General features: G+C 51.9%; 1 protein-coding gene across 1 annotated transcript in view; it reads left to right on the top strand.

Moving 5' to 3' along the window:
• The window catches only part of foxh1 (forkhead box H1), a 156,029-nt gene that overhangs the window by 24,619 nt on the left and 108,220 nt on the right, over positions 1-23,190 (top strand). The window lies entirely within an intron of this gene.

The raw sequence follows: 23,190 nt of genomic DNA, 5'->3' as shown, positions 1-23,190 counted from the left end.
TGTTTGCACAGGGAGTGTGTGTGCGAGATGTTTGCACAGGGAATGTCTGTGCGAGATGTTTGCACAGCGAGTGTGTGTGAGGTGTTTGCACACAGTGTGTGTGTGTGAGATGTTTGCACAGGGAGTGTGTGTGTGAGATGTTTGCACAGGGAGTGTGTGTGTGTGAGGTGTTTGCACAGGGAGTGTGTGTGAGGTGTTTACACAGTGAGTGTGTGTGTGTGAGGTGTTTGCACAGGGAGTGTGTGTGTGAGGTGTTCGCACAGGGAGTGTGTGTGTGAGATGTTTGCACAGGGAGTGTGTGTGAGATGTTTGCACAGGGAGTGTGTGTGTGAGGTGCTTGCACAGGGAGTCTGTGTGCGAGATATTTGCACAGTGAGTGTGTGTGTGTGATGTTTGCACAGGGAGTGTGTGTGTGAGGTGTTTGCACAGGGAGTGTGTGTGTGAGGTGTTTGCACAGGGAGTGTGTGTGTGTGAGGTGTTTGCACAGGGAGTGTGTGTGAGGTGTTTACACAGTGAGTGTGTGTGTGTGAGGTGTTTGCACAGGGGGAGTGTGTATGAGGTGTTTGCACAGGGAGTGTGTGTGTGTGAGGTATTTGCACAGGGAGTGTGTGTGTGAGGTGTTTGCACAGGGAGTGTGTGTGAGGTGTTTGCAGAGGGAGTGTGTGTGTGAGGTATTTGCACAGGGAGTGTGTGTGTGTGATGTTGGCAGAGGGAGTGTGTGTGTGAGGTGTTTGCACAGGGAGTGTGTGTGTGAGATGTTTGCACAGGGAGTCTGTGTGTGAGGTGTTTGCACAGGGAGTGTGTGTGTGAGGTGTTTGCACAGGGAGTGTGTGTGTGATGTTTGCACAGGGAGTGTGTGTGTGTGAGGTGTTTGCACAGGGAGTGTGTGTGTGAGATGTTTGCACAGGGAGTGTGTGTGTGAGGTGTTCGCACAGGGAGTGTGTGTGTGAGATGTTTGCACAGGGAGTGTGTGTGAGATGTTTGCACAGGGAGTGTGTGTGTGAGGTGCTTGCACAGGGAGTCTGTGTGCGAGATGTTTGCACAGTGAGTGTGTGTGTGTGATGTTTGCACAGGGAGTGTGTGTGTGAGGTGTTTGCACAGCGAGTGTGTGTGTGAGATGTTTGCACAGGGAGTGTGTGTGAGGTATTTGCACAGGGAGTGTGTGTGCGAGATGTTTGCACAGGGAGTGTGTGTGCGAGATGTTTGCACAAGGAGTGTGTGTGAGGTGTTTGACAGGGAGTGTGTGTGAGGTGTTTGCACAGGGAGTGTGTGTGCGAGATGTTTGCACAGGGAGTGTTTGTGCGAGATGTTTGCACAGCGAGTGTGTGTGAGATGTTTGCACACAGTGTGTGTGTGTGAGATGTTTGCACAGGGAGTGTGTGTGTGAGGTGTTTGCACAGGGAGTGTGTGTGTGTGAGGTGTTTGCACAGGGAGTGTGTGTGAGGTGTTTACACAGTGAGTGTGTGTGTGTGAGGTGTTTGCACAGGGGGAGTGTGTATGAGGTGTTTGCACAGGGAGTGTGTGTGTGTGAGGTATTTGCACAGGGAGTGTGTGTGTGAGGTGTTTGCACAGGGAGTGTGTGTGAGGTTTTTGCAGAGGGAGTGTGTGTGTGAGGTATTTGCACAGGGAGTGTGTGTGTGAGGTGTTCGCACAGGGAGTGTGTGTGCGAGATGTTTGCACAGGGAGTGTGTGTGTGAGGTGTTTGCACAGTGAGTGTGTGTGTGATGTTTGCACAGGGAGTGTGTGTGTGTGAGTTGTTTGCACAGGAAGTGGGTGTGTGAGATGTTTGCACATGGAGTGTGTGTGTGAGGTGTTTGCACAGGGAGTATGTGTGTGAGGTGTTTGCACAGAGTGTGTGTGTGTGAGGTGTTTGCAGAGGGAGTGTGTGTGTGAGGTATTTGCACAGGGAGTGTGTGCGTGTGTGATGTTGGCAGAGGGAGTGTGTGTGCGAGGTTTTTTGCTCAGGGAGTGTGTGTGTGAGGTGTTTGCACAGGGAGTGTGTGTGAGGTATTTGCATAGGGAGTGTGTGTATGAGGTGTTTGCACGGGGAGTGTGTGTGAGGTGTTTGCACAGGGGGTGTGTGTGTGATATGTTTGCACAGGGAGTGTGTGTGTGTGAGATGTTTGCACAGGGAGTGTGTGTGTGTGAAATGTTTGCACAGGGAGTGTGTGTGTGTGAGGTGTTTGCACAGGGGGTGTGTGTATGAGGTGTTTGCACAGGGAGTGCGTGTGTGTGAGGTGTTTGCACAGGGAGTGTGTGAGGTGTTTACACAGATAGTGTGTGTGAGGTATTTGCACTGGGAGTGAGTGCATGTGTGGTGTTTGCACAGGGAGTGTGTGTGAGGTGTTTGCAGAGGGAGTGTGTGTCTGAGGTATTTGCACAGGGAGTGTGTGTGTGTGTGGTGTTTGCACAGGGAGTGTGTGTGTGAGGTGTTTGCACAGGGCGTGTGTGTGTGAGGTGTTTGCACAAGGAGTGTGTGTGAGGTATTTGCACAGGGAGTGTGTGTGCGAGATGTTTGCACAGGGAGTGTGTGTGCGAGATGTTTGCACAAGGAGTGTGTGCGAGATGTTTGCACAGGGAGTGTGTGTGTGCGATGTTTGCACAGGGAGTGTGTGCGAGATGTTTGCACAGGGAGTGTCTGTGCGAGATGTTTGCACAGCGAGTGTGTGTGAGGTGTTTGCACACAGTGTGTGTGTGTGAGATGTTTGCACAGGGAGTGTGTGTGTGAGGTGTTTGCACAGGGAGTGTGTGTGAGGTGTTTACACAGTGAGTGTGTGTGTGTGAGGTGTTTGCACAGGGGGTGTGTGTATGAGGTGTTTGCACAGGGAGTGTGTGTGTGAGGTATTTGCACAGGGAGTGTGTGTGTGAGGTGTTTGCACAGGGAGTGTGTGTGAGGTGTTTGCAGAGGGAGTGTGTGTGTGAGGTATTTGCACAGGGTGTGTGTGTGTGTGATGTTGGCACAGGGAGTGTCTGTGCGAGATGTTTGCAGAGGGAGTGTGTGTGTGAGATGTTTGCACAGGGAGTGTGTGTGAGATGTTTGCACAGGGAGTGTGTGTGTGAGGTGTTTGCACAGGGAGCGTGTGTGTGAGGTGTTTGCACAGGGAGTGTGTGTGAGGTGTTTGCACAGGGAGTGTGTGTGTGAGGTGTTTGCACAGGGAGTGTGTGTGTGAGGTATTTGCACAGGGAGTGTGTGTGTGATGTTGGCAGAGGGAGTGTGTGTGTGAGGTGTTTGCACAGGGAGTGTGTGTGTGAGATGTTTGCACAGGGAGTGTGTGTGTGAGGTGTTCGCACAGGGAGTGTGTGTGTGAGATGTTTGCACAGGGAGTGTGTGTGAGATGTTTGCACAGGGAGTGTGTGTGTGAGGTGCTTGCACAGGGAGTGTGTGTGCGAGATGTTTGCACAGTGAGTGTGTGTGTGTGATGTTTGCACAGGGAGTGTGTGTGTGAGGTGTTTGCACAGGGAGTGTGTGTGTGAGGTGTTTGCACAGGGAGTGTGTGTGAGGTATTTGCACAGGGAGTGTGTGTGCGAGATGTTTGCACAGGGAGTGTGTGTGTGAGATGTTTGCACAAGGAGTGTGTGTGAGGTGTTTGCACAGGGAGTGCGTGTGAGGTGTTTGCACAGGGAGTGTGTGCGCGAGATGTTTGCACAGGGAATGTCTGTGCGAGATGTTTGCACAGCGAGTGTGTGTGAAGTGTTTGCACACAGTGTGTGTGTGTGAGATGTTTGCACAGGGAGTGTGTGTGTGAGGTGTTTGCACAGGGAGTGTGTGTGTGTGAGGTGTTTGCACAGGGAGTGTGTGTGAGGTGTTTACACAGTGAGTGTGTGTGTGTGAGGTGTTTGCACAGGGTGTGTGTGTATGAGGTGTTTGCACAGGGAGTGTGTGTGTGTGAGGTATTTGCACAGGGAGTGTGTGTGTGAGGTGTTTGCACAGGGAGTGTGTGTGAGGTGTTTGCAGAGGGAGTGTGTATGTGAGGTATTTGCACAGGGAGTGTGTGTGTGTGATGTTGGCACAGGGAGTGTGTGTGCGAGATGTTTGCACAGGGAGTGTGTGTGTGAGATGTTTGCACAGGGAGTGTGTGTGAGATGTTTGCACAGGGAGTGTTTGTGTGAGGTGTTTGCACAGGGAGTGTGTGTGTGAGGTGTTTGCACAGGGAGTGTGTGTGAGGTGTTTGCAGAGGGAGTGTGTGTGTGAGGTATTTGCACAGGGAGTGTGTGTGTGTGATGTTGGCAGAGGGAGTGTGTGTGTGAGGTGTTTGCACAGGGAGTGTGTGTGTGAGATGTTTGCACAGGGAGTGTGTGTGTGAGGTGTTCGCACAGGGAGTGTGTGTGCGAGATGTTTGCACAGGGAGTGTGTGTGTGAGGTGTTTGCACAGGGAGTGTGTGTGTGATGTTTGCACAGGGAGTGTGTGTGTGTGAGTTGTTTGCACAGGAAGTGGGTGTGTGAGATGTTTGCACATGGAGTGTGTGTGTGAGGTGTTTGCACAGGGAGTGTGTATGTGAGGTGTTTGCACATAGTGTGTGTGTGTGAGGTGTTTGCAGAGGGAGTGTGTGTGTGTGAGGTATTTGCACAGGGAGTGTGTGCGTGTGTGATGTTGGCAGAGGGAGTGTGTGTGCGAGATTTGTGCTCAGGGAGTGTGTGTGTGAGATGTTTGCACAGGGAGTGTGTGTGTGATGTTTGCACAGGGAGTGTGTGTGTGTGAGTTGTTTGCACAGGGAGTGTGTGTGTGAGGTGTTTGCACAGGGAGTGTGTGTGAGGTATTTGCATAGGGAGTGTGTGTATGAGGTGTTTGCACAGGGAGTGTGTGTGTGAGGTGTTTGCACAGGGATTGTGTGTGTGAGGTGTTTGCACAGGGAGTGTGTGTGAGGTGTTTGCACAGAGTGTGTGTGTGTGAAATGTTTGCACAGGGAGTGTGTGTTTGAGGTGCTTGCACAGAATGTGTGTGAGGTGCTTGCACAGCGTGTGTGTGAGGTGTTAGCACAGGGAGTGTGTGTGTGTGAGGTGCTTGCACAGGGAGTGTGTGTGCGAGATGTTTGCACAGTGAGTGTGTGTGTGTGTGATGTTTGCACAGGGAGTGTGTGTGTGAGGTGTTTGCACAGGGAGTGTGTGTGTGAGGTGTTTGCACAGGGAGTGTGTGTGAGGTATTTGCACAGGGAGTGTGTGTGCGAGATGTTTGCACAGGGAGTGTGTGTGCGAGATGTTTGCACAGGGAGTGTGTGTGAGGTGTTTGCACAGGCAGTGTGTGTGAGGAGTTTGCACAGGGAGTGTGTGTGCGAGATGTTTGCACAGGGAGTGTCTGTGCGAGATGTTTGCACAGCGAGTGTGTGTGAGGTGTATGCACACAGTGTGTGTGTGTGAGATGTTTGCACAGGGAGTGTGTGTGTGAGGTGTTTGCACAGGGAGTGTGTGTGTGTGAGGTGTTTGCACAGGGAGTGTGTGTGAGGTGTTTACACAGTGAGTGTGTGTGTGTGAGGTGTTTGCACAGGGGGTGTGTGTATGTGGTGTTTGCACAGGGAGTGTGTGTGTGAGGTATTTGCACAGGGAGTGTGTGTGTGAGGTGTTTGCACAGGGAGTGTGTGTGAGGTGTTTGCAGAGGGAGTGTGTGTGTGAGGTATTTGCACAGGGAGTGTGTGTGTGTGATGTTGGCACAGGGAGTGTGTGTGCGAGATGTTTGCACAAGGAGTGTGTGTGAGGTGTTTGCACAGGGAGTGTGTGTCAGGTGTTTGCACAGGGAGTGTGTGTGCGAGATGTTTGCACAGGGAGTGTCAGTGCGAGATGTTTGCACAGCGAGTGTGTGTGAGGTGTTTGCACACAGTGTGTGTGTGTGAGATGTTTGCACAGGGAGTGTGTGTGTGAGGTATTTGCACAGGGAGTGTGTGTGTGAGGTGTTTGCACAGGGAGTGTGTGTGTGAGGTGTTTGCACAGCGAGTGTGTGTGTGAGATGTTTGCACAGGGAATGTGTGTGAGATGTTTGCACAGGGAGTGTGTGTGAGGTGTTTGCAGAGGGAGTGTGTGTGTGAGGTGTTTGCACAGGGAGTGTGTGTGAGGTGTTTGCAGAGGGAGTGTGTGTGTGAGGTATTTGCACAGGGAGTGTGTGTGTGTGATGTTGGCAGAGGGAGTGTGTGTGTGAGGTGTTTGCACAGGGAGTGTATGTGTGAGGTGTTCGCACAGGGAGTGTGTGTGCGAGATGTTTGCACAGGGAGTGTGTGTGTGAGGTGTTTGCACAGGGAGTGTGTGTGTGATGTTTGCACAGGGAGTGTGTGTGTGTGAGTTGTTTGCACAGGAAGTGGGTGTGTGAGATGTTTGCACATGGAGTGTGTGTGTGAGGTGTTTGCACAGGGAGTGTGTGTGTGAGGTGTTTGCACATAGTGTGTGTGTGTGAGGTGTTTGCAGAGGGGGTGTGTGTGTGTGAGGTATTTGCACAGGGAGTGTGTGCGTGTGTGATGTTGGCAGAGGGAGTGTGTGTGCGAGATTTTTGCTCAGGGAGTGTGTGTGTGAGATGTTTGCACAGGGAGTGTGTGTGTGATGTTTGCACAGGGAGTGTGTGTGTGTGAGTTGTTTGCACAGGGAGTGTGTGTGTGAGGTGTTTGCACAGGGAGTGTGTCTGTGTGTGAGGTGTTTGCACAGGGAGTGTGTGTGTGAGGTGTTTGCACAGGGAGTGTGTGTGAGGTATTTGCATAGGGAGTGTGTGTATGAGGTGTCTGCACAGGGAGTGTGTGTGTGAGGTGTTTGCACAGGGATTGTGTGTGTGAGGTGTTTGCACAGGAAGTGTGTGTGAGGTGTTTGCACAGAGTGTGTGTGTGTGAGATGTTTGCACAGGGAGTGTGTGTGTGAGGTGCTTGCACAGAGTGTGTGTGAGGTGCTTGCACAGAGTGTGTGTGAGGTGTTTGCACAGGGAGTGTGTGTGTGAGGTGCTTGCACAGAGTGTGTGTGAGGTGCTTGCACAGAGTGTGTGTGAGGTGTTTGCACAGAGTGTGTGTGTGTGAGGTGTTTGCACAGGGAGTGTGTGTGAGGTGTTTACACAGTGAGTGTGTGTGTGTGAGGTGTTTGCACAGGGGGTGTGTGTATGTGGTGTTTGCACAGGGAGTGTGTGTGTGAGGTATTTGCACAGGGAGTGTGTGTGTGAGGTGTTTGCACAGGGAGTGTGTGTGAGGTGTTTTCAGAGGGAGTGTGTGTGTGTGATGTTGGCACAGCTAGTGTGTGTGCGAGATGTTTGCACAAGGAGTGTGTGTGAGGTGTTTGCACAGGGAGTGTGTGTCAGGTGTTTGCACAGGGAGTGTGTGTGCGAGATGTTTGCACAGGGAGTGTCTGTGCGAGATGTTTGCACAGCGAGTGTGTGTGAGGTGTTTGCACACAGTGTGTGTGTGTGAGATGTTTGAACAGGGAGTGTGTGTGTGAGGTGTTTGCACAGGGAGTGTGTGTGTGTGAGGTGTTTGCACAGGGAGTGTGTGTGAGGTGTTTACACAGTGAGTGTGTGTGTGTGAGGTGTTTGCACAGTGGGTGTGTGTATGTGGTGTTTGCACAGGGAGTGTGTGTGTGAGGTATTTGCACAGGGAGTGTGTGTGTGAGATGTTTGCACAGGGAGTGTGTGTGAGGTGTTTGCAGAGGGTGTGTGTGTGTGAGGTGTTTGCACAGGGAGTGTGTGTGAGGTGTTTGCAGAGGGAGTGTGTGTGTGAGGTATTTGCACAGGGAGTGTGTGTGTGTGATGTTGGCAGAGGGAGTGTGTGTGTGAGGTGTTTGCACAGGGAGTGTGTGTGTGAGATGTTTGCACAGGGAGTGTGTGTGTGAGGTGTTCGCACAGGGAGTGAGTGTGCGAGATGTTTGCACAGGGAGTGTGTTTGTGAGGTGTTTGCACAGGGAGTGTGTGTGTGATGTTTGCACAGGGAGTGTGTGTGTGTGAGTTGTTTGCACAGGAAGTGGGTGTGTGAGATGTTTGCACATGGAGTGTGTGTGTGAGGTGTTTGCACAGGGAGTGTGTGTGTGTGAGGTATTTGCAAAGGGAGTGTGTGTGTGAGGTGTTTGCACAGGGAGTGTGTGTGAGGTATTTGCATAGGGAGTGTGTGTATGAGGTGTTTGCACAGGGAGTGTGTGTGTGAGGTGTTTGCACAGGGAGTGTGTGTGTGAGGTGTTTGCACAGAGTGTGTGTGAGGTGTTTGCACATAGTGTGTGTGTGTGAGGTGTTTGCAGAGGGAGTGTGTGTGTGTGAGGTATTTGCACAGGGAGTGTGTGTGTGAGGTGTTTGCACAGGGAGTGTGTGTGAGGTATTTGCATAGGGAGTGTGTGTATGAGGTGTTTGCACAGGGAGTGTGTGTGCGAGGTGTTTGCACAGGGAGTGTGTGTGTGAGGTGTTTGCACAGAGTGTGTGTGAGGTGTTTGCACAGAGTTTGTGTGTGTGAGATGTTTGCACAGGGAGTGTGTGTGTGAGGTGCTTGCACAGGGAGTGTGTGTGCGAGATGTTTGCACAGTGAGTGTGTGTGTGTGATGTTTGCACAGGGAGTGTGTGTGTGAGGTGTTTGCACAGGGAGTGTGTGTGTGAGGTGTTTGCACAGGGAGTGTGTGTGAGGTATTTGCACAGGGAGTGTGTGTGCGAGATGTTTGCACAGGGAGTGTGTGTGTGAGATGTTTGCACAAGGAGTGTGTGTGAGGTGTTTGCACAGGGAGTGCGTGTGAGGTGTTTGCATAGGGAGTGTGTGTGCGAGATGTTTGCACAGGGAATGTCTGTGCGAGATGTTTGCACAGCGAGTGTGTGTGAGGTGTTTGCACACAGTGTGTGTGTGTGAGATGTTTGCACAGGGAGTGTGAGTGTGAGGTGTTTGCACAGGGAGTGTGTGTGTGTGAGGTGTTTGCACAGGGAGTGTGTGTGAGGTGTTTACACAGTGAGTGTGTGTGTGTGAGGTGTTTGCACAGGGTGTGTGTGTATGAGGTGTTTGCACAGGGAGTGTGTGTGTGAGGTGTTTGCACAGGGAGTGTGTGTGTGAGGTGTTTGCACAGGAAGTGTGTGTGAGGTGTTTGCACAGAGTGTGTGTGTGTGAGATGTTTGCACAGAGAGTGTGTGTTAGGTGCTTGCACAGAGTGTGTGTGAGGTGCTTGCACAGAGTGTGTATGAGGTGTTTGCACAGGGAGTGTGTGTGTGAGGTGCTTGCACAGAGTGTGTGTGAGGTGCTTGCACAGAGTGTGTGTGAGGTGTTTGCACAGAGTGTGTGTGTGTGAGGTGTTTGCACAGGGAGTGTGTGGGAGGTGTTTACACAGTGAGTGTGTGTGTGTGAGGTGTTTGCACAGGGGGTGTGTGTATGTGGTGTTTGCACAGGGAGTGTGTGTGTGAGGTGTTTGCACAGGGAGTGTGTGTGAGGTGTTTGCAGAGGGAGTGTGTGTGTGTGATGTTGGCACAGGGAGTGTGTGTGCGAGATGTTTGCACAAGGAGTGTGTGTGAGGTGTTTGCACAGGGAGTGTGTGTCAGGTGTTTGCACAGGGAGTGTGTGTGCGAGATGTTTGCACAGGGAGTGTCTGTGCGAGATGTTTGCACAGCGAGTGTGTGTGAGGTGTTTGCACACAGTGTGTGTGTGTGAGATGTTTGAACAGGGAGTGTGTGTGTGAGGTGTTTGCACAGGGAGTGTGTGTGTGTGAGGTGTTTGCACAGGGAGTGTGTGTGAGGTGTTTACACAGTGAGTGTGTGTGTGTGAGGTGTTTGCACAGGGGGTGTGTGTATGTGGTGTTTGCACAGGGAGTGTGTGTGTGAGGTATTTGCACAGGGAGTGTGTGTGTGAGGTGTTTGCACAGGGAGTGTGTGTGAGGTGTTTGCAGAGGGAGTGTGTGTGTGAGGTATTTGCACAGGGAGTGTGTGTGTGTGATGTTGGCACAGGGAGTGTGTGTGCGAGATGTTTGCACAAGGAGTGTGTGTGAGGTGTTTGCACAGGGAGTGTGTGTCAGGTGGTTGCACAGGGAGTGTGTGTGCGAGATGTTTGCACAGGGAGTGTCTGTGCGAGATGTTTGCACAGCGAGTGTGTGTGAGGTGTTTGCACACAGTGTGTGTGTGTGAGATGTTTGCACAGGGAGTGTGTGCGTGAGGTATTTGCACAGGGAGTGTGTGTGTGAGGTGTTTGCACAGGGAGTGTGTGTGTGAGGTGTTTGCACAGGGAGTGTGTGTGTGAGATGTTTGCACAGGGAATGTGTGTGAGATGTTTGCACAGGGAGTGTGTGTGAGGTGTTTGCAGAGGGAGTGTGTGTGTGAGGTGTTTGCACAGGGAGTGTGTGTGAGGTGTTTGCAGAGGGAGTGTGTGTGTGAGGTATTTGCACAGGGAGTGTGTGTGTGTGATGTTGGCAGAGGGAGTGTGTGTGTGAGGTGTTTGCACAGGGAGTGTATGTGTGAGGTGTTCGCACAGGGAGTGTGTGTGCGAGATGTTTGCACAGGGAGTGTGTGTGTGAGGTGTTTGCACAGGGAGTGTGTGTGTGATGTTTGCACAGGGAGTGTGTGTGTGTGAGTTGTTTGCACAGGAAGTGGGTGTGTGAGATGTTTGCACATGGAGTGTGTGTGTGAGGTGTTTGCACAGGGAGTGTGTGTGTGAGGTGTTTGCACATAGTGTGTGTGTGTGAGGTGTTTGCAGAGGGAGTGTGTGTGTGTGAGGTATTTGCACAGGGAGTGTGTGCGTGTGTGATGTTGGCAGAGGGAGTGTGTGTGCGAGATTTTTGCTCAGGGAGTGTGTGTGTGAGATGTTTGCACAGGGAGTGTGTGTGTGATGTTTGCACAGGGAGTGTGTGTGTGTGAGTTGTTTGCACAGGGAGTGTGTGTGTGAGGTGTTTGCACAGGGAGTGTGTCTGTGTGTGAGGTGTTTGCACAGGGAGTGTGTGTGTGAGGTGTTTGCACAGGAAGTGTGTGTGAGGTGTTTGCACAGAGTGTGTGTGTGTGAGATGTTTGCACAGGGAGTGTGTGTGTGAGGTGCTTGCACAGAGTGTGTGTGAGGTGCTTGCACAGAGTGTGTGTGAGGTGTTTGCACAGGGAGTGTGTGTGTGAGGTGCTTGCACAGAGTGTGTGTGAGGTGCTTGCACAGAGTGTGTGTGAGGTGTTTGCACAGAGTGTGTGTGTGTGAGGTGTTTGCACAGGGAGTGTGTGTGAGGTGTTTACACAGTGAGTGTGTGTGTGTGAGGTGTTTGCACAGGGGGTGTGTGTATGTGGTGTTTGCACAGGGAGTGTGTGTGTGAGGTATTTGCACAGGGAGTGTGTGTGTGAGGTGTTTGCACAGGGAGTGTGTGTGAGGTGTTTGCAGAGGGAGTGTGTGTGTGTGATGTTGGCACAGCAAGTGTGTGTGCGAGATGTTTGCACAAGGAGTGTGTGTGAGGTGTTTGCACAGGGAGTGTGTGTCAGGTGTTTGCACAGGGAGTGTGTGTGCGAGATGTTTGCACAGGGAGTGTCTGTGCGAGATGTTTGCACAGCGAGTGTGTGTGAGGTGTTTGCACACAGTGTGTGTGTGTGAGATGTTTGAACAGGGAGTGTGTGTGTGAGGTGTTTGCACAGGGAGTGTGTGTGTGTGAGGTGTTTGCACAGGGAGTGTGTGTGAGGTGTTTACACAGTGAGTGTGTGTGTGTGAGGTGTTTGCACAGGGGGTGTGTGTATGTGGTGTTTGCACAGGGAGTGTGTGTGTGAGGTATTTGCACAGGGAGTGTGTGTGTGAGATGTTTGCACAGGGAGTGTGTGTGAGGTGTTTGCAGAGGGTGTGTGTGTGTGAGGTGTTTGCACAGGGAGTGTGTGTGAGGTGTTTGCAGAGGGAGTGTGTGTGTGAGGTATTTGCACAGGGAGTGTGTGTGTGTGATGTTGGCAGAGGGAGTGTGTGTGTGAGGTGTTTGCACAGGGAGTGTGTGTGTGAGATGTTTGCACAGGGAGTGTGTGTGTGAGGTGTTCGCACAGGGAGTGTGTGTGCGAGATGTTTGCACAGGGAGTGTGTTTGTGAGGTGTTTGCACAGGGAGTGTGTGTGTGATGTTTGCACAGGGAGTGTGTGTGTGTGAGTTGTTTGCACAGGAAGTGGGTGTGTGAGATGTTTGCACATGGAGTGTGTGTGTGAGGTGTTTGCACAGGGAGTGTGTGTGTGTGAGGTATTTGCACAGGGAGTGTGTGTGTGAGGTGTTTGCACAGGGAGTGTGTGTGAGGTATTTGCATAGGGAGTGTGTGTATGAGGTGTTTGCACAGGGAGTGTGTGTGTGAGGTGTTTGCACAGGGAGTGTGTGTGTGAGGTGTTTGCACAGAGTGTGTGTGAGGTGATTGCACATAGTGTGTGTGTGTGAGGTGTTTGCAGAGGGAGTGTGTGTGTGTGAGGTATTTGCACAGGGAGTGTGTGTGTGAGGTGTTTGCACAGGGAGTGTGTGTGAGGTATTTGCATAGGGAGTGTGTGTATGAGGTGTTTGCACAGGGAGTGTGTGTGTGAGGTGTTTGCACAGGGAGTGTGTGTGTGAGGTGTTTGCACAGAGTGTGTGTGAGGTGTTTGCACAGAGTGTGTGTGTGTGAGATGTTTGCACAGGGAGTGTGTGTGTGAGGTGCTTGCACAGGGAGTGTGTGTGCGAGATGTTTGCACAGTGAGTGTGTGTGTGTGATGTTTGCACAGGGAGTGTGTGTGTGAGGTGTTTGCACAGGGAGTGTGTGTGTGAGGTGTTTGCACAGGGAGTGTGTGTGAGGTATTTGCACAGGGAGTGTGTGTGCGAGATGTTTGCACAGGGAGTGTGTGTGTGAGATGTTTGCACAAGGAGTGTGTGTGAGGTGTTTGCACAGGGAGTGCGTGTGAGATGTTTGCACAGGGAGTGTGTGTGCGAGATGTTTGCACAGGGAATGTCTGTGCGAGATGTTTGCACAGCGAGTGTGTGTGAGGTGTTTGCACACAGTGTGTGTGTGTGAGATGTTTGCACAGGGAGTGTGAGTGTGAGGTGTTTGCACAGGGAGTGTGTGTGTGTGAGGTGTTTGCACAGGGAGTGTGTGTGAGGTGTTTACACAGTGAGTGTGTGTGTGTGAGGTGTTTGCACAGGGTGTGTGTGTATGAGGTGTTTGCACAGGGAGTGTGTGTGTGAGGTGTTTGCACAGGGAGTGTGTGTGTGAGGTGTTTGCACAGGAAGTGTGTGTGAGGTGTTTGCACAGAGTGTGTGTGTGTGAGATGTTTGCACAGGGAGTGTGTGTTAGGTGCTTGCACAGAGTGTGTGTGAGGTGCTTGCACAGAGTGTGTGTGAGGTGTTTGCACAGGGAGTGTGTGTGTGAGGTGCTTGCACAGAGTGTGTGTGAGGTGCTTGCACAGAGTGTGTGTGAGGTGTTTGCACAGAGTGTGTGTGTGTGAGGTGTTTGCACAGGGAGTGTGTGGGAGGTGTTTACACAGTGAGTGTGTGTGTGTGAGGTGTTTGCACAGGGGGTGTGTGTATGTGGTGTTTGCACAGGGAGTGTGTGTGTGAGGTGTTTGCACAGGGAGTGTGTGTGAGGTGTTTGCAGAGGGAGTGTGTGTGTGTGATGTTGGCACAGGGAGTGTGTGTGCGAGATGTTTGCACAAGGAGTGTGTGTGAGGTGTTTGCACAGGGAGTGTGTGTCAGGTGTTTGCACAGGGAGTGTGTGTGCGAGATGTTTGCACAGGGAGTGTCTGTGCGAGATGTTTGCACAGCGAGTGTGTGTGAGGTGTTTGCACACAGTGTGTGTGTGTGAGATGTTTGAACAGGGAGTGTGTGTGTGAGGTGTTTGCACAGGGAGTGTGTGTGTGTGAGGTGTTTGCACAGGGAGTGTGTGTGAGGTGTTTACACAGTGAGTGTGTGTGTGTGAGGTGTTTGCACAGGGGGTGTGTGTATGTGGTGTTTGCACAGGGAGTGTGTGTGAGGTATTTGCACAGGGAGTGTGTGTGTGAGATGTTTGCACAGGGAGTGTGTGTGAGGTGTTTGCAGAGGGTGTGTGTGTGTGAGGTGTTTGCACAGGGAGTGTGTGTGAGGTGTTTGCAGAGGGAGTGTGTGTGTGAGGTATTTGCACAGGGAGTGTGTGTGTGTGATGTTGGCAGAGGGAGTGTGTGTGTGAGGTGTTTGCACAGGGAGTGTGTGTGTGAGATGTTTGCACAGGGAGTGTGTGTGTGAGGTGTTCGCACAGGGAGTGTGTGTGCGAGATGTTTGCACAGGGAGTGTGTGTGTGAGGTGTTTGCACAGGGAGTGTGTGTGTGATGTTTGCACAGGGAGTGTGTGTGTGTGAGTTGTTTGCACAGGAAGTGGGTGTGTGAGATGTTTGCACATGGAGTGTGTGTGTGAGGTGTTTGCACAGGGAGTGTGTGTGTGAGGTGTTTGCACATAGTGTGTGTGTGTGAGGTGTTTGCAGAGGGAGTGTGTGTGTGTGAGGTATTTGCACAGGGAGTGTGTGCGTGTGTGATGTTGGCAGAGGGAGTGTGTGTGCGAGATTTTTGCTCAGGGAGTGTGTGTGTGTGAGATGTTTGCACAGGGAGTGTGTGTGTGATGTTTGCACAGGGAGTGTGTGTGTGTGAGTTGTTTGCACAGGGAGTGTGTGTGTGAAGTGTTTGCACAGGGAGTGTGTCTGTGTGTGAGGTGTTTGCACAGGGAGTGTGTGTGTGAGGTGTTTGCACAGGGAGTGTGTGTGTGAGGTGTTTGCACAGGGAGTGTGTGTGAGGTGTTTGCACAGAGTGTGTGTGTGTGAGATGTTTGCACAGGGAGTGTGTGTGAGGTGCTTGCACAGGGAGTGTGTGTGCGAGATGTTTGCACAGTGAGTGTGTGTGTGTGATGTTTGCACAGGGAGTGTGTGTGTGAGGTGTTTGCACAGGGAGTGTGTGTGTGAGGTGTTTGCACAGGGAGTGTGTGTGAGGTATTTGCACAGGGAGTGTGTGTGCGAGATGTTTGCACAGGGAGTGTGTGTGTGAGATGTTTGCACAAGGAGTGTGTGTGAGGTGTTTGCACAGGGAGTGCGTGTGAGGTGTTTGCACAGGGAGTGTGTGTGCGAGATGTTTGCACAGGGAATGTCTGTGCGAGATGTTTGCACAGCGAGTGTGTGTGAGGTGTTTGCACACAGTGTGTGTGTGTGAGATGTTTGCACAGGGAGTGTGTGTGTGAGGTGTTTGCACAGGGAGTGTGTGTGTGTGAGGTGTTTGCACAGGGAGTGTGTGTGAAGTGTTTACACAGTGAGTGTGTGTGTGTGAGGTGTTTGCACAGGGTGTGTGTGTATGAGGTGTTTGCACAGGGAGTGTGTGTGTGTGAGGTATTTGCACAGGGAGTGTGTGTGTGAGGTGTTTGCACAGGGAGTGTGTGTGAGGTGTTTGCAGAGGGAGTGTGTGTGTGAGGTATTTGCACAGGGTGTGTGTGTGTGTGATGTTGGCACAGGGAGTGTGTGTGCGAGATGTTTGCACAGGGAGTGTGTGTGTGAGATGTTTGCACAGGGAGTGTGTGTGAGATGTTTGCACAGGGAGTGTGTGTGTGAGGTGTTTGCACAGGGAGTGTGTGTGTGAGGTGTTTGCACAGGGAGTGTGTGTGAGGTGTTTGCAGAGGGAGTGTGTGTGTGAGGTATTTGCACAGGGAGTGTGTGTGTGTGATGTTGGCAGAGGGAGTGTGTGTGTGAGGTGTTTGCACAGGGAGTGTGTGTGTGAGATGTTTGCACAGGGAGTGTGTGTGTGAGGTGTTCGCACAGGGAGTGTGTGTGCGAGATGTTTGCACAGGGAGTGTGTGTGTGAGGTGTTTGCACAGGGAGTGTGTGTGTGATGTTTGCACAGGGAGTGTGTGTGTGTGAGTTCTTTGCACAGGAAGTGGGTGTGTGAGATGTTTGCACATGGAGTGTGTGTGTGAGGTGTTTGCACAGGGAGTGTGTGTGTGAGGTGTTTGCACATAGTGTGTGTGTGTGTGAGGTGTTTGCAGAGGGAGTGTGTGTGTGTGAGGTATTTGCACAGGGAGTGTGTGCGTGTGTGATGTTGGCAGAGGGAGTGTGTGTGCGAGATTTTTGCTCAGGGAGTGTGTGTGTGAGATGTTTGCACATGGAGTGTGTGTGTGATGTTTGCACAGGGAGTGTGTGTGTGTGAGTTGTTTGCACAGGGAGTGTGTGTGTGAGGTGTTTGCACAGGGAGTGTGTCTGTGTGTGAGGTGTTTGCACAGGGAGTGTGTGTGTGAGGTGTTTGCACAGGGAGTGTGTGTGAGGTATTTGCATAGGGAGTGTGTGTATGAGGTGTTTGCACAGGGAGTGTGTGTGTGAGGTGTTTGCACAGGGAGTGTGTGTGTGAGGTGTTTGCACCGGGAGTGTGTGTGAGGTGTTTGCACAGAGTGTGTGTGTGTGAGATGTTTGCACAGGGAGTGTGTGTGTGAGGTGCTTGCACAGAGTGTGTGTGAGGTGCTTGCACAGAGTGTGTGTGAGGTGTTTGCACAGGGAGTGTGTGTGTGAGGTGCTTGCACAGAGTGTGTGTGAGGTGCTTGCACAGAGTGTGTGTGAGGTGTTTGCACAGAGTGTGTGTGTGTGAGATGTTTGCACAGGGAGTGTGTGTGTGAGGTGCTTGCACAGAGTGTGTGTGAGGTGCTTGCACAGCGTGTGTGTGAGGTGTTAGCACAGGGCGTGTGTGTGTGAGGTGCTTGCACAGGGAGTGTGTGTGCGAGATGTTTGCACAGTGAGTGTGTGTGTGTGTGATGTTTGCACAGGGAGTGTGTGTGTGAGGTGTTTGCACAGGGAGTGTGTGTGTGAGGTGTTTGCACAGGGAGTGTGTGTGAGGTATTTGCACAGGGAGTGTGTGTGCGAGATTTTTGCACAGGGAGTGTGCGTGCGAGATGTTTGCACAAGGAGTGTGCGTGAGGTGTTTGCACAGGGAGTGTGTGTCAGGTGTTTGCACAGGGAGTGTATGTGCGAGATGTTTGCACAGGGAGTGTCTGTGCGAGATGTTTGCACAGCGAGTGTGTGTGAGGTGTTTGCACACAGTGTGTGTGTGTGAGATGTTTGCACAGGGAGTGTGTGTGTGAGGTGTTTGCACAGGGAGTGTGTGTGTGTGAGGTGTTTGCACAGGGAGTGTGTGTGAGGTGTTTACACAGTGAGTGTGTGTGTGTGAGGTGTTTGCACAGGGGGTGTGTGTATGTGGTGTTTGCACAGGGAGTGTGTGCGTGAGGTATTTGCACAGGGAGTGTGTGTGTGAGGTGTTTGCACAGGGAGTGTGTGTGAGGTGTTTGCAGAGGGAGTGTGTGTGTGAGGTATTTGCACAGGGAGTGTGTGTGTGTGATGTTGGCACAGGGAGTGTGTGTGCGAGATGTTTGCACAAGGAGTGTGTGTGAGGTGTTTGCACAGGGAGTGTGTGTCAGGTGTTTGCACAGGGAGTGTGTGTGCGAGATGTTTGCACAGGGAGTGTCTGTGCGAGATGTTTGCACAGCGAGTGTGTGTGAGGTGTTTGCACACAGTGTGTGTGTGTGAGATGTTTGCACAGGGAGTGTGTGTGTGAGGTGTTTGCAAAGGGAGTGTGTGTGTGTGAGGTGTTTGCACAGGGAGTGTGTGTGAGGTGTTTACACAGTGAGTGTGTGTGTGTGAGGTGTTTGCACAGGGGGTGTGTGTATGTGGTGTTTGCACAGGGAGTGTGTGTGTGAGGTATTTGCACAGGGAGTGTGTGTGTGAGGTGTTTGCACAGGGAGTGTGTGTGAGGTGTTTGCAGAGGGAGTGTGTGTGTGAGGTGTTTGCACAGGGAGTGTGTGTGAGGTGTTTGCAGAGGGAGTGTGTGTGTGAGGTATTTGCACAGGGAGTGTGTGTGTGTGATGTTGGCAGAGGGAGTGTGTGTGTGAGGTGTTTGCACAGGGAGCGTGTGTGTGAGATGTTTGCACAGGGAGTGTGTGTGTGAGGTGTTCGCACAGGGAGTGTGTGTGCGAGATGTTTGCACAGGGAGTGTGTGTGTGAGGTGTTTGCACAGGGAGTGTGTGTGTGATGTTTGCACAGGGAGTGTGTGTGTGTGAGTTGTTTGCACAGGAAGTGGGTGTGTGAGATGTTTGCACATGGAGTGTGTGTGTGAGGTGTTTGCACAGGGAGTGTGTGTGTGAGGTGTTTGCACATAGTGTGTGTGTGTGAGGTGTTTGCAGAGGGAGTGTGTGTGTGTGAGGTATTTGCACAGGGAGTGTGTGCGTGTGAGATGTTTGCACAGGGAGTGTGTGTGTGATGTTTGCACAGGGAGTGTGTGTGTGTGAGTTGTTTGCACAGGGAGTGTGTGTGTGAGGTGTTTGCACAGGGAGTGTGTCTGTGTGTGATGTGTTTGCACAGGGAGTGTGTGTGTGAGGTGTTTGCACAGGGAGTGTGTGTGAGGTATTTGCATAGGGAGTGTGTGTATGAGGTGTTTGCACAGGGAGTGTGTGTGTGAGGTGTTTGCACAGGGAGTGTGTGTGTGAGGTGTTTGCACAGGGAGTGTGTGTGAGGTGTTTGCACAGAGTGTGTGTGTGTGAGATGTTTGCACAGGGAGTGTGTGTGAGGTGCTTGCACAGAGTGTGTGTGAGGTGCTTGCACAGAGTGTGTGTGAGGTGTTTGCACAGGGAGTGTGTGTGTGAGGTGCTTGCACAGAGTGTGTGTGAGGTGCTTACACAGAGTGTGTGTGAGGTGTTTGCACAGAGTGTGTGTGAGGTGCTTACACAGAGTGTGTGTGAAGTGTTTGCACAGAGTGTGTGTGTGTGAGATGTTTGCACAGGGAGTGTGTGTGTGAGGTGCTTGCACAGAGTGTGTGTGAGGTGCTTTCACAGCGTGTGTGTGAGGTGTTAGCACAGGGAGTGTGTGTGTGAGGTGCTTGCACAGGGAGTGTGTGTGCGAGATGTTTGCACAGTGAGTGTGTGTGTGTGTGATGTTTGCACAGGGAGTGTGTGTGTGAGGTGTTTGCACAGGGAGTGTGTGTGTGAGGTGTTTGCACAGGGAGTGTGTGTGAGGTATTTGCACAGGGAGTGTGTGTGCGAGATGTTTGCACAGGGAGTGTGTGTGCGAGATGTTTGCACAAGGAGTGTGTGTGAGGTGTTTGCACAGGGAGTGTGTGTCAGGTGTTTGCACAGGGAGTGTGTGTGCGAGATGTTTGCACAGGGAGTGTCTGTGCGAGATGTTTGCACAGCGAGTGTGTGTGAGGTGTTTGCACACAGTGTGTGTGTGTGAGATGTTTGCACAGGGAGTGTGTGTGTGAGGTGTTTGCACAGGGAGTGTGTGTGTGTGAGGTGTTTGCACAGGGAGTGTGTGTGAGGTGTTTACACAGTGAGTGTGTGTGTGTGAGGTGTTTGCACAGGGGGTGTGTGTATGTGGTGTTTGCACAGGGAGTGTGTGTGTGAGGTATTTGCATAGGGAGTGTGTGTGTGAGGTGTTTGCACAGGGAGTGTGTGTGAGGTGTTTGCAGAGGGAGTGTGTGTGTGAGGTATTTGCACAGGGAGTGTGTGTGTGTGATGTTGGCACAGGGAGTGTGTGTGCGAGATGTTTGCAGAGGGAGTGTGTGTGTGTGTGAAATGGTTGCACAGGGAGTGTGTGTGAGATGTTTGCACAGAGAGTGTGTGTGTGAGGTGTTTGCACAGGGAGTGTGTGTGTGAGGTGTTTGCACAGGGAGTGTGTGAGGTGTTTGCACAGGGAGTGTGTGTGTGAGGTGTTTGCACAGGGAGTGTGTGTGTGTGAGGTATTTGCACAGGGAGTGTGTGTGTGTGATGTTGGCAGAGGGAGTGTGTGTGTGAGGTGTTTGCACAGGGAGTGTGTGTGTGAGATGTTTGCACAGGGAGTGTGTGTGGGGTGTTCGCACGGGGAGTGTGTGTGTGAGATGTTTGCACAGGGAGTGTGTATGTGAGGTGCTTGCACAGAGTGTGTGTGAGGTGCTTGCACAGAGTGTGTGTGAGGTGTTTGCACAGGGAGTGTGTGTGTGAGGTGCTTGCACAGAGTGTGTGTGAGGTGCTTACACAGAGTGTGTGTGAGGTGTTTGCACAGAGTGTGTGTGTGTGAGATGTTTGCACAGGGAGTGTGTGTGTGAGGTGCTTGCACAGAGTGTGTGTGAGGTGCTTGCATAGCGTGTGTGTGAGGTGTTAGCACAGGGAGTGTGTGTGTGAGGTGCTTGCACAGGGAGTGTGTGTGCGAGATGTTTGCACAGTCAGTGTGTGTGTGTGTGATGTTTGCACAGGGAGTGTGTGTGTGAGGTGTTTGCACAGGGAGTGTGTGTGTGAGGGGTTTGCACAGGGAGTGTGTGTGAGGTATTTGCACAGGGAGTGTGTGTGCGAGATGTTTGCACAGGGAGTGTGTGTGCGAGATGTTTGCACAAGGAGTGTGTGTGAGGTGTTTGCACAGGGAGTGTGTGTCAGGTGTTTGCACAGGGAGTGTGTGTGCGAGATGTTTGCACAGGGAGTGTCTGTGCGAGATGTTTGCACAGCGAGTGTGTGTGAGGTGTTTGCACACAGTGTGTGTGTGTGAGATGTTTGCACAGGGAGTGTGTGTGTGAGGTGTTTGCACAGGGAGTGTGTGTGTGTGAGGTGTTTGCACAGGGAGTGTGTGTGAGGTGTTTACACAGTGAGTGTGTGTGTGTGAGGTGTTTGCACAGGGGGTGTGTGTATGTGGTGTTTGCACAGGGAGTGTGTGTGTGTGTGAGGTATTTGCATAGGGAGTGTGTGTGTGAGGTGTTTGCACAGGGAGTGTGTGTGAGGTGTTTGCAGAGGGAGTGTATGTGTGAGGTATTTGCACAGGGAGTGTGTGTGTGTGATGTTGGCACAGGGAGTGTGTGTGCGAGATGTTTGCAGAGGGAGTGTGTGTGTGTGTGAAATGGTTGCACAGGGAGTGTGTGTGAGATGTTTGCACAGAGAGTGTGTGTGTGAGGTGTTTGCACAGGGAGTGTGTGTGTGAGGTGTTTGCACAGGGAGTGTGTGTGAGGTGTTTGCACAGGGAGTGTGTGTGTGAGGTGTTTGCACAGGGAGTGTGTGTGTGTGAGGTATTTGCACAGGGAGTGTGTGTGTGTGATGTTGGCAGAGGGAGTGTGTGTGTGAGATGTTTGCACAGGGAGTGTGTGTGTGAGATGTTTGCACAGGGAGTGTGTGTGGTGTGTTCGCACGGGGAGTGTGTGTGTGAGATGTTTGCACAGGGGGTGTGTGTGAGATGTTTGCACAGTGAGTGTGTGTGAGGTGCTTGCACAGGGAGTGTGTGTGCGAGATGTTTGCACAGTGAGTGTGTGTGTGTGATGTTTGCACAGGGAGTGTGTGTGTGAGGTGTTTGCACAGGGAGTGTGTGTGTGAGATGTTTGCACAGGGAGTGTGTGTGAGATGTTTGCACAGAGAGTGTGTGTGCGAGGTGTTTGCACAGGGAGTGTGTGTGTGAGGTGTTTGCACAGGGAGTGTGTGTGAGGTGTTTGCACAGGGAGTGTGTGTGTGAGGTGTTTGCACAGGGAGTGTGTGTGTGAGTTGTTTGCACAGGGAGTGTGTGTGAGGTGTTTGCACAGGGAGTGTGTGTGTGAGGTGTTTGCACAGGGAGTGTGTGTGAGGTATTTGCACAGGGAGTGTGTGTGTGTGATGTTGGCAGAGGGAGTGTGTGTGTGAGGTATTTGCACAGGGAGTGTGTGTGTGAGATGTTTGCACAGGGAGTGTGTGTGGGGTGTTCGCACGGGGAGTGTGTGTGTGAGATGTTTGCACAGCGAGTGTGTGTGAGATGTTTGCACAGTGAGTGTGTGTGTGAGGTGCTTGCACAGGGAGTGTGTGTGTGAGGTGTTTGCACAGGGAGTGTGTGTGTGAGATGTTTGCACAGGGAGTGTGTGTGAGATGTTTGCACAGGGAGTGTGTGTGTGAAGTGTTTGCACAGGGAGTGTGTGTGTGAGGTGTTTGCACAGGGAGTGTGTGTGAGGTGTTTGCAGAGGGAGTGTGTGTGTGAGGTATTTGCACAGGGAGTGTGTGATGTTGGCAGAGGGAGTGTGTGTGTGAGGTGTTTGCACAGGGAGTGTGTGTGTGAGATGTTTGCACAGGGAGTGTGTGTGTGAGGTGTTCGCACAGGGAGTGTGTGTGCGAGATGTTTGCACAGGGAGTGTGTGTGTGAGGTGTTTGCACAGGGAGTGTGTGTGTGAGGTGTTTGCACAGGGAGTGTGTGTGTGAGGTGTTTGCACATAGTGTGTGTGTGTGAGGTGTTTGCAGAGGGAGTGTGTGTGTGTGAGGTATTTGCACAGGGAGTGTGTGCGTGATTGATGTTGGCAGAGGGAGTGTATGTGTGAGATTTTTGCTCAGGGAGTTGTGTGTGAGATGTTTGCACATGGAGTGTGTGTGTGAGGTATTTGCACAGGGAGTGTGTGTGCGAGATGTTTGCACAGGGAGTGTGTGTGTGAGATGTTTGCACAGGGAGTGTGTGTGTGAGGTGTTTGCACAGGGAGTGTGTCTGTGTGTGAGGTGTTTGCCCAGGGAGTGTGTGTGTGAGGTGTTTGCACAGGGAGTGTGTGTGAGGTATTTGCATAGGGAGTGTGTGTATGAGGTGTTTGCACAGGGAGTGTGTGTGTGAGGTGTTTGCACAGGGAGTGTGTGTGTGAGGTGTTTGCACAGGGAGTGTGTGTGAGGTGTTTGCACAGAGTGTGTGTGTGTGAGATGTTTGCACAGGGAGTGTGTGTGTGAGGTGCTTGCACAGAGTGTGTGTGAGGTGCTTGCACAGAGTGTGTGTGAGGTGTTTGCACAGGGAGTGTGTGTGTGATGTGCTTGCACAGAGTGTGTGTGAGGTGCTTGCACAGAGTGTGTGTGAGGTGTTTGCACAGAGTGTGTGTGTGTGAGATGTTTGCACAGGGAGTGTGTGTGTGAGGTGCTTGCACAGGGAGTGTGTGTGTGAGATGTTTGCACAGGGAGTGTGTGTGTGAGGTGTTTGCACAGGGAGTGTGTGTGTGAGGTGTTTGCACAGGGAGTGTGTGTGAGGTGTTTGCACAGGGAGTGTGTGTGTGAGATGTTTGCACAGGGAGTGTGTGTGTGAGGTGTTTGCACAGGGAGTGTGTGTGTGAGGTGCTTGCACAGAGTGTGTGTGAGGTGCTTGCACAGCGTGTGTGTGAGGTGTTAGCACAGGGAGTGTGTGTGTGAGGTGTTTGCACAGGGAGTGTGTATGCGAGATGTTTGCACAGTGAGTGTGTGTGTGTGTGATGTTTGCACAGGGAGTGTGTGTGTGAGGTGTTTGCACAGGGAGTGTGTGTGAGGTATTTGCACAGGGAGTGTGTGTGCGAGATGTTTGCACAGGGAGTGTGTGTGCGAGATGTTTGCACAAGGAGTGTGTGTGAGGTGTTTGCACACAGTGTGTGTG

This window comes from Scyliorhinus torazame, chromosome 6 (assembly GCF_047496885.1).
Source record: "Scyliorhinus torazame isolate Kashiwa2021f chromosome 6, sScyTor2.1, whole genome shotgun sequence".
NCBI lineage: Eukaryota > Metazoa > Chordata > Chondrichthyes > Carcharhiniformes > Scyliorhinidae > Scyliorhinus > Scyliorhinus torazame.
This window is presented reverse-complemented; position numbering and strand designations above follow the sequence as displayed.